This window comes from Sorex araneus, chromosome 5, assembly GCF_027595985.1.
Source record: "Sorex araneus isolate mSorAra2 chromosome 5, mSorAra2.pri, whole genome shotgun sequence".
NCBI lineage: Eukaryota > Metazoa > Chordata > Mammalia > Eulipotyphla > Soricidae > Sorex > Sorex araneus.
In genome coordinates this window covers 189,209,635-189,221,116 of record NC_073306.1, presented here as the reverse complement: position 1 = coordinate 189,221,116, position 11,482 = coordinate 189,209,635, and the positions used below count along the sequence as shown (strand labels likewise).

Below are 11,482 nucleotides of genomic sequence, written 5' to 3'. Positions count from 1 at the left end.
TTTTCTTCAAAAATTCAAACTATAGCTACCATATTATCCAGCAATTTCACTCCCTATGATCTATCCCATGAACACACACACAAAAAAATGAATTCAAATGATAGGTGACAAGCAGACAGAGAAGTTGTAGGCTATATATAAACACAATTCAGGAAAGATAAAATATTACTTGCTGCTACACCAAGGGTGGAATCAGACGGTGATTTGTTCATTGAAAAAGTCAGAAAATTCAAGAAAAATACTGGGCACTCACTCATATGGGCTTTGAAAAGAAACAAAGTGGAGAGAGACACACAGAATGATCTTTATATAAAGGGATATAAAGAAACATAGTAGGGGTGCTTCAGTCAAAATAAAATAAAATAAAATAAAATAAAAACATGGTAGAGGGACGACAAAAGGCTAAAAGCAACAGAATCTAAGAACTGGTCTATGGAACTGAGCTTATCATGGAAGTGAGCTATGGAGAAAGATGTGGCATATGATAAACAGGAGGGGAAATAAGAGAACTCTAATGCAGTGATGGAGGAAATTGATACTCTGCTCTAGGGTGTGCTGCTGGAATGTTGCATGTATGCTTGAAGGAAGCTTGCATGTATGAACTCCTATCATTGACACTGTTGTAAAATTGTACATACTTTTGACTGGAAAATAAAATTTTAAAGTTTAGGATTGGTGACACTTACCACCGAAATGCTCTTTGTCGGTTTACACAACAGCTTCAGTAGAACTTCTGAGAAACTGTGAGTCTGGATGTACATGGTCTTGGAGTAGACACGTTCCAAGGGAGTCAGGAAATCTAAGGTTCGGAAATGGACAATTAGAAGTAATGTGTTTTGATCGTGTCAAGAGGTTATGTCATTATCAGAGGGAAACTGAGGAAGAAAATTTGGATAAACTTCTCAGATCTTATATTGGTTGATCTATCAGGGTAATTAGGCAGATCTGATTTTTGAAGTACAATATAAATGAAGCTAGAAATCTGAAGGCATATGGAAAGCTTCCAGAATATGCCAAAATACATGAAATTGATACATTTGGTCCTGGAAATGATGTAATTCAATTTGATAAATTGAAGATGGTTATGAAGATATTGATGCCATCTACATTGAACTTAGAGGATTCTAAGGTTTGTTCTAGCACTTGCATTTGGGCTGTCATATGTTAATACTAAGCTTCATTCCCTACAAATAGAGGTTTTGTAGCAAACTAGTTTAATTCCTTGGTTTCAAAATATTTACTGTATTTTTTAGTATTTTTTAAGGATTTTTGATGTTGCAGTATCTTAGTTAACGCATAGTACTTTTGTGTAATGGAACTTAAATGTAAGAGACAAAAAAAAAAACTGTTAAAAGTATGGAAGAAAAAAATCTTCACCACTCTGTTTATTTCAACACAATGAATATTTATGTTGTCTATCCATGTGTTTCATAAGCCCTAGATCTAAGTAAGCCTTGTTCCATAAGCCTTCTCTATGTCTTAACTATCTAGTCATATTCTTGGGGGTTGTGTGTGTGTGTGTGTGTTTTATGAAAGTTAAGGAAAGAGTGCTCAATTTGGCTGCACATATACTAAAATTGGAATGATACAAAGAAGATTAGCATGGTCCCTGTGCAAGGATGACATGTAAATTTTTAAATATTAAAAAAAAGAAAAGAAAGTTAAGGAAGGAAGTTGATTGCATTTGATGTCAAGATAGAGTGCTAATATCATACAATGCAGTTCTACATATTTTTATAGTAATATGAAATAATTGCTTTAGCTCAGACAAAGTCCTTTTTCATAAGACAGCTTATTTATGGTAATATTTAAAAATTTTAATACACAAGATATTTGTTCAAATACATTATTTTGTTAAAAGACTCATGCATTTTTATCCATAGTTTTGGACTTTTTGAACAATTACATTACAGTGTACTAATGGAATTCATTTAATGATGTTACAAACTAAACCTTCATTAAACTGTCCAAGCTAGTATAATGGGAAGAAAGGAAACAAAGTTAGAAAATTAATAAAAAGTTGCATTAATAAAAAACAAACAAATGCAATCATTAACAAAATACAAACAAATAAAAAGCAAACAAGAAACAAAGCAAAATAACAAAACCAAATGAAGAAGGATTTTAAAAAATTTTTCCCACAGAAGTAAGATTACTTGAAGCAGGGAAAATGAAAACTGTTAAAAATGTTGAAGGAGTCCAGTGAATTGTGCTGAATGGATATCAAGTACTTTTGGTATGAATGGTATGGGCAAATGCATTTAAGGTGATACGGAGTTTTATTCCTAAAAATATAGAAAGTGCTGTAAATCAATGTCACCTCAGCTTAATGAAAGATAGCATTTCTATATGCAATGTGGCTTTAAAATGTGATGGAAAAATCATTCTAGATCTTTGATGGAAAATGATATAAATAAAAAGGAAATAAATCTCTATCCATTTAAGATATTCTTACTTCCCAAGATCAATATTTATCATTCTTCTCTTCCACTGGCCAAAATTATTATTGTCTGTAGTTTTCCCTTTGTGGTAATATTTAACTTACTGAGTTGCTGTGAGAGACAAATAGATACAAATGGATTTTGTATAGTTAACTGGGCCCTTTTGTAAATATGTTAATTTTATTTCAACATAGCAATATGTAAAATGCCATATAAATATTAAGTGATATTTATTTCAAAAATGGATTTTAATTATAATTTATTTAGTATTCAGTACTCTATTTAACATACAAATAGAAATGATGGATGACAAGTACCCTGTTCTCATGGGGTATTCTATTCAATTCTGGTAAAAAGGCGAAAGTAAGTTGAATGCATATCTATCATTTAAGAAAGATTTATTGAGGACCAACAGTATTCTATTCAACTGTTGTAGGTTCAGGGAATACAAAAATGACAGACAAAAGTCTAATCTCTTCCCTATTAGAAATTGCGTTTGGGTAAGCTACCAATGAAAGAGATGAGAAGAAATCATGAGAGATGACTATTAGTGGAGTGATATGAAAGGTTTAGTGTGTTGCAATTTTTATTATGAAAGCAAGTCACATGTCCCACTTATATTTTAAAAAATTAAGGCAGCCTATTGAGAGTCATCTTAATGACCAAACACTAAACTCTAAAGGTTGAAAATGGTCTAGTCAAATTTTAATTTTATGTAAATTTCATACAGTACACTGTTTTATAATTTTTAATATTATACAGTATATATATATATGTATATATATATAAATAGTATATAGCACTGCACTGTAGCACTGTCATCCCGTTGTTCATCAATTTGCTCGAGCAGGCACCAATAACGTCTCCATTGTGAGACTTTTTTTTGGAATATCGAATATGCCACGGGTAGCTTGCCAGGCTTTGCCGTGGGTGTGGGATACTCTCAGTAGCTTGCCGGGCTCTCTGAGAGGGACAAAGGAATCAACCCAGGTCAGCCACATGCAAGGCAAACGCCCTACCTGCTGTGCTATTGCTCCAGTCCATGAATAGTATATAAGGAAATTAAATTGTAATCTACCTTCTTGAATGAAAGATAATCTTCACAGTGATAGTACCTATCACAGTTGATAATAGTCAATGTTCTAAAGTAAAATTTACTGTATTTAAAATATCAAGTTATAATATTAGAGAGAGAAAATGTTTCCTTTTAGTTCACTTAAACAGAAATCACAGTAAAATAGTAATAAATAACCTAAACTATTATTAGTGCTTCTTTGTCATTCATTTCCTTGCAAAACTAAAGCAAACCTAGAAACTAATAGAAAAGATTCAAGTAATGTCTCACACCACTTAGAACTCTTTTTCTCCTAACTACTAATTCTAGACCTGTGCCACATGTCTCTCTACCTAGGGTGTATGAATGAAAATCATCAATCAATTGTATGTTGCAAATTTATGTAATTTAATTTCCTTTCTCAATAGGAGCAGGATATAATTATAGAAAGCGGATTTTGAAGTCAGATAGATAGGATTGGACTTCTTAGATAAAGGATCTTTGTTAAATTTTTAAATCTCACTCAGGCTTAAATGTATCTTTTTAAAATAGAAATAAAATATGTATCTTATAGGATTATGGTCAATCCTAAATAAGATGTGTAATCATTGAACACAAAGTCTTGTAGCAACTCATCTCTATAAAGTTTTTTTCAAGAATTAGTGAAATTGACTTCTATCTTACTATGTCTTTAACACCAAAACATTGTGGTGTTAACTATTTTAATCCACCAATAATTCAGAGACATAAGCCTCATCTTTTTTTCAGTTTTAATGCTCATGCCTCTTAAAAGCATCATTTAAAATAGCATTAAAATAAAGCCAATTTTTTGTTTGGGTGTACTTTGATTCCAGATAAAAGATTTTCTACAATGGCTCTAAAATTCAAGTCCTGTGTAATTTAGAAGAGAATTCTCATCATACTATCCTGTCGCTATTTCACCTAAAACATTTTTTTTTTTTGCTTTTTTGGGTCACACCCAGCGATGCTCAGGGGTTACTCCTGGCTTTGCACTCAGGAATTACTCCTGGCGGTGCTTGGGGGACCATATGGGATGCCGGGGATTGAACCCGGGTCGGCCGCGTGCAAGGCAAACGCCCTACCCGCTGTGCTATCGCTCCGGCCCCACCTAAAACATTTTTTAAATCATTATTTCACACTAATAAATTAGTTATGTTTTCCTGATTGTGTCATGACTATCTATATCTTTAGCTATTATGTTTTCTCTTTTGACCATTGTATCTTTTCAGCTTGTTTGAAGTGCCCTGTATTCAATATGCATAGTGCATGTATAGATCCCATAGAATCATTCATTTTTCCCTAAAGTTCTGTTAGGTGGAAAAAAAATCCTCATCCCCATACTCTATGTTAATTGACTGTCTATATAACCAACTGTCACTGTCACTGTCATCCCGTTGCTCATTTATTTGCTCGAGCAGGCATCAATAACTTCTTTTTTTTTTTTTTGAGACTTGTTGTTACTGTGTTTGACATATTGAATATGCCACGGGTAGCTTGCCAGGCTCTACCATGTGGGGGAGATACTCTTGGTAGCTTGCTGGGCTCTCCGAGAGGGGCGGAGGAATCAAACCCGGGTCAGCTGTGTGCAAGGAAAATGCCATACCACTGTGCTATCACTCCAGCCCATATAACCAACATTAAATAAAAATTAGGTGAAAAGAATAAAACCAGAAATGTGATAATTGAAATGTACATCTGCTGACATCTTTTGCTAGTGTGTAGGAACACTAGAATTCTTTCTGCTTTTCTTTTCATTTTGGGGTCACACCCAGCAGTGCTCAAAGGTTATTCCTGGCTCTGCACTCAGCAATCACTCCTGGCAGGTGCAGGAGGACTATATGAAATACCAGGGATGGAACTCAGGTCAGCTGTGTGCAAGGCAAAACCCTTACCAGCTGAACTATTACTCCAACTTCGACCCAAGAATTCTTTAAAACTGTGGAAAGCTAATATTAGTCAGTATTATTCCCATTCATATGTCAAAACCCAAAGTACACATGTGAGTAGACTGTATTTGAAAATAACACCAGTGAAAAGGTAACAAAGGCTACATGAGGTCATAAAGATGGGTCTCTAAGTAGAAAGTCTGGTACTGTGTACGAAATAAGATACGAGAGCTTTCTATAGGTGACACAAGGAAACAGTATGAAAATGACCCTCTGTGGCCCTGGAGAAAACATAAAGGGACTGAATCAGCTGTCTCATGGATTCTTTATTTCCCAGTTTTCAGAATTTTAAGAAATTTATTTTCTGCTGTTGAAGGCAGCATGTGGTATTTTGCTAGAGCATCTCAAGTTATGACAAAAGCCCGTTATACTTTATATTGATAGATTTTATACTTTATATAATTTTCTTTAAGAATTAACCCTGTCATCAGGATAAACCAGCTGGTATAATATGTTTACCAAGGCAAAGTTAATATTAATAAATGTAAAATATAAAATTGCATTTGGAATTTTGGACCTAGCAAAAAACTGTGCAAAAATAAATTCATTGAGTCTATTAAAAATCCCAGAGACTGCCAAGGATCCAGATAGACTTGAGTCGCCTCCAGTTTTATCCAACCATTGCATAATTTGTTCTAACTCAACAGAGTACATTTTTGAGACCCAAATTATATCATTTAAATAGATCATTAAAACATGGAAAACATGGAGATTACCCTCTGAGGATCCAGTGCGAAAGCAGCATGTATGAAGAATTTTATTTCATGAATTTACTTTGAGACTGAATCCTAATATTTTACTAGTAAAAGAGTTTGAGTTCTATTTTTTTCATGTAAATTAAAAAAAAAATCCCCTCAAGTTGTTCATAAGAATTTAGGCTGAAGAAGAAATCTCTACTATCAAGCCTCTAATTCATCTGAGGTATGAGACAATGTAGCTAATTTACTATTAACTTACATCTCTTTCATTTATTTCTGTTCTTTGAAATAAGCAGATCGTGAAATCAGAAAGTTTTTCCCCTGTATTTTAACTGATCATTGTATGAAACATCCCCTATTCATGACTTTTTGTTTTTCATTTCTTTAGAGGTCCTGATACAGGCTTCTTTTCTTTTTGACATTTTTATTTGGGGTGGATGGGTTAGATACCGTGATTTACAATGATAATAATGATAAAGTTAATGATAAGGTTTTATGCATACAACATTCTAACACTTCACCGTTCACCAGAGTCTCCTCTTCCCTCCATCAGTATTATCTCAGTTTCCTCTTCCCAGCCTCTCCACTCCATGACCTGCCATGTAAGCACAGTTCTGTGGACTAGTTTTCAGGTTCTATTGCTTTTGTGCAGTTACTTCCTTACCAAGTATCTTTATATGCCACGTGTGAGAGAGCACATTATATATCTGTCTCTCTCCTTCCTGTTATCTTGACCCCAGACCCACCCACAAATCAGCAAATCGCGTGATTTCGTCTTTTCTTATAGTCAAGTAGTGTTTTATTCTGTACATAAGTTATGACTAATAATAATAATGACATATATAGTTCATCTCTTCTTCAATGTTCTTACAAATAAAAATGGATATACTTTTCCCAAAATATTTACAAGTAATTCACAGATACATACAAAATTATCATTGCATGCCTATAAACAATCATAAACTTATAAATATATAAAGTTAAAGAAGGGAGAGAAAAGTCACCCTTGAAAAAATTCACAAGCAAATTCATAGAACCAAACTTATTTTACGTCTGAAATATTACATTTAATATGTTGGTACATGAATTTTTTACTTTATATCTTCAATACCAGATATATAATGAATTTTCAGTGTTCTGTTAATTGTAATTTTGAAATGAAGATATTAATTAAGAACATTTAAGGACTAATCCAAGGTCATTTAGCCAAAAGATGTCAGTGCTGGATTATGAATATAACCTTTCCACTTCTGTCCCAGAAACCTTTTCTTAAACTCTTCAATGCCAAAACTAATGTCATTTTCTCCTCCACAAAGCTGGGCCTAAAACTGCCTCCAAGCTATAAGTAATCCATACATCTTACAATAAGAAATGCTAATATTCATTAATCAAAGCCCTTGTTTATTGGATTTGTTATCAAGGTGAAAAACATACTTTGAATAAATATTTAATTTCTTCCTAAGGGCACTAAACAAATAATGCCATTCATCTCTGTCCCTTGTACATACAGGCAAGAGAAGGTTGCAAAGGAACAAAGTGCTTGCAAAGCTCAATATTAAACTCTTTAGATTTACAAATTCTTGTTCGTAACAATGTTAGTAAATATTACCCATTTGTTACTTTTAATTTTTAACTCGGAAGGGAAAAATATAATTCCTCACTTTCACAGTACACATTGAGCTATGAAACCAATACAATTTAGAACATATTAGTTTAAAGGGCTGACATAAGTAGAGCTAAGACTGTAAAATTTACTAAAACTTGATAAGAGGTAGGTACTAGAGAGGTAGCTCAAGGGCAGGGTACATGCCCAGTATGGGCAAAGCCCTGAATTTGATCCCTGTTTACACATAGTCAAACACTAAACCATCATGCCTACAACACAATGACTGGCCTAACAAAATGCAGATATACTTATGTATCTTTTCTAGTGCTATTTAATTTTCAGCTATTCTTCCGTTAATATATATTTAACAAATTTTAAAGACACAGGAGACATGTAAGTCTTATATGGTACAGGAATTTTAAAAGCTCACAAATGTTGCCAGTTTATTTTGTTAATAAAATTTTTCTAATATAGAAATAGCAACTAATCTAACTATTACTTGTATTATTTATAAATCAAAACGTTTTTACTCATTAGGCATTTTTTAGAAATACTTAATAACTGAGGTACAAATAGAGTTGTTACGTCTGCTTCTGTCTTAATAAACTCACATTTTGATTAATTGCCTTTTCTTTCTTTTTTGTTGCTGTAATGGCCCAGAAAATGTCTCCTCATTATGTATTCACAAATAGGAATAAACTAAAAATAATTCATTAATGTCCCCTTTTACAGGTTAATATTTGTGGGCTTGAATAACTAAGTTATATATGACAATTCGTTACATTAGGTTAATTACAAAAAGAGACAAGGTTTAATTTCATCTTAGCCATTTCTAGACTTTAATCATGATTTATGAAATATATTTAAGCAGCCATAGTACTTGTTGCTAGAAAGACAACAAATTCTGCATTTTATTAAACCCTATTATATACTTGCTTTTCATAAAATTTTTGTGGACTTATTTCTATATTTATACATTTGCTATTTCCATTTGGTGATTATTATCACTATACGTACCTGGCCTTCCCAGGGGGACCTTTAAGACAAAGTTTGAGGAGCATTTGATAGTTTTTGTTTACTTTTGGGGGTTTGGAGCTACACCTGTGTGCTTAGGGCTCACTTTGGCTGTTCTAGGGAATCATATACAGTGCCAGGGAAGCAAACTGGGTGGGTTGTTTGAGCCAAATACACTGCTCATGCCCAGAACAAACACTTCCGGAGTCGCCCAGAGCTTCCCCCGGGTTGCATAAAGACTCTTCCTTACACATCGCAGAACTCTTTTCTGGAATTGCCTTTTCCTTTTTTTCTTTTTTTATCTTCTCTTTTTCTTTGTTTAATTGAATCACCATGATATACACAGTTACAAAGTTATTCATGGTCAGTGTCAGTCACACAATATTACAATATTCCAAAATACATCCATCCACCAGAGTTGCCAAACTTTTCTTAAAGAAATTTTAGATAGAAGTTGTTTGTCTTTTCTTCTCTCTCTTAGTCTGTGTTCTCCTTAGTGCCCTTCCTTAATAAAATAACTCTAGCTCACTAAAAAAAAATAGAACATAAAAGAAATTTTTAAAAATTTAAAACATCTATTTTTCTCATTTTCTAGTTTTGTATAGCAGAATATTACACATCTTGTGGATTTTAGACACTTGCAAGCAGAATGTTAGTGAGTTACAGAGTCTAATATTTTCTTCCACTGCAATTGATTGGAGTCAGATTTTAGGTTTTCCACAAATATAATGGTATAAGTTTAAAACAGTCAAGATGATGTCACATCAATGAAATTCATTAACACTGTAGCACTATAGCACTGTTGTCCTGTTGTTCATTGATTTGCTCAAGTGGGCACCAGTAATGTCTCCATTGTGAGACTTGTTGTTACTGTTTTTGGCACATCAAGTACACCATGGGTAGCTTGACAGGCTCTGCCCTGTGGGTGAGGTACTCTTAGTAGCTTGCTGGGCTCTTCGCTGAGAGGGATGGAGGAACCAAACCCTGGTTGGCACCGTGCAAGGCAAACGCCCTACCTGCTGTGTTATCATTCCAGTTCGAAATTCACTAGAGAATAAATAATTAACAGCTGAATATTTCCAATATTTTTACTTTTTTTGAAAAAAGAGTTATTGTATTTATTTATTTCTTTTTAATGTAGGAGTACTGCTATTTATTCAGTCATTGATTAAGCTGATTCAATTGGGCATGAACTCCACTACAAAAGAATTTCTTTAGCCAGAGATAAACTGCTTTCTGCATAGGTTATAAAGTGAAGAATAGGTCAATTAATCTAGTTTTAATCAAAATTTTTACAAGTTTTACTTGAACCACATTTTCCTATTATTCTCTATATTCAGATCTCTTACTAGACTGAATTTTAAGTAGCACTGCACTGTAGCACTGTCGTCCCGTCATTCATCGATATGCTCGAGCGGGCACTAGTATGAAAAATATTTTCCAGCCATCAATAATTTTTTGCTTTTTAAGATATGCCTGGTTTGTCTTATGTTAAAGCTTATGCCTCGCACATATATATGTATATATATTTTTGTTTTTCTTTTTCACACATATATTTTATTAGATACTTTATACCTTTACAATTATTAATGACCTGGGATTCGCCTGTTAATTTTTATTCTGTGAAATTTACCTTTGAGCTTTTAATATATTTTAGGGTCATTTGGATCATGTCTAAATTTTATTGAATGAGTAGTGTTGTTTGTGTATTTGTGTTGAAAATTAAAATCAAAGAGCAAAGCCTAGTCAGAAAAGTTTAAATACCTCAAACCTTACATTTTGCAGGGTTATTCTACAAGGAAAGGAAGAGTTGGTGACTTTTGTATTCTGTTTAAGCATATTCATTAATCTATATTATAGATAGATAATCTATCATTTCCCGTTCATTATGTTTATTTTTGCCAGACTTGAGTAAAGTGTTTATTCCAAGTACTATGTTAGTATGTATATAAGCTTCACAGGATCCAATGATTAACCTAAACAAAACTATTGAAATAAGGATCACAGATTTTCAGAGAATATGCTGTCTCCTATTCAAGCACATATTTCCCAACTTAAATCCTATCTATAATTAGTGTGTTGCATTATTTCCATCCTTTCTTGTGAATAGCTTCATTTGAAATAATGCCAGTTTGGAATTAAGAATATATTAATTCAAAATGCATAATATATCAAGTTTGGGATTATTGATGTTATTAGGAAAAACATCAGAAATGTAGGTGCCCAAGCATAAACAATTAATGATCAATAATAAAACCATAAAAAATTTGGCCTTTTTGACTTATTTAATATTATCTAAAGTGAATATTTTTATTCTTTTTGAAGAATTTCCAAATTCTATCTCACAAGATTAAAAAGTAAACTCTGTATTGTTTCTTCCTACCCTATAAACTTCAAACTGAAATTTATATATAACTATGTGTGTATGTACAACCCCCACACATATACATACATGCACATGCACATGGACACAAAATATTCTGGAAAGCAGGAATTTTTTATTCTTCTCAAAGTCCACTGAAAGACAAATAACAGTGACTATTACATCTCCTTTTCATCACAAACAGTGCTTGAAAAAGTCAGTTGCTGATTCATTCATAAACAGCAGCTAAAAGCAGCTGAGTAGTTGAGAAACTCAAGGAAGATTTTATTAGTTTTAGATCCATAAGAAAATTAGAGTTATGAGCTAAGGAGAAAGATGA

At 33.0% G+C, this 11,482-nt stretch overlaps 1 non-coding gene across 1 annotated transcript; it reads left to right on the top strand.

The window, feature by feature from the left end:
• Positions 1–1,547: 1,547 nt before the first annotated feature.
• On the top strand, positions 1,548–1,654 carry LOC129405273 (U6 spliceosomal RNA). The gene has a single exon (XR_008630454.1). It is a non-coding gene; the product is annotated as a U6 spliceosomal RNA (small nuclear RNA).
• Positions 1,655–11,482: the final 9,828 nt, after the last annotated feature.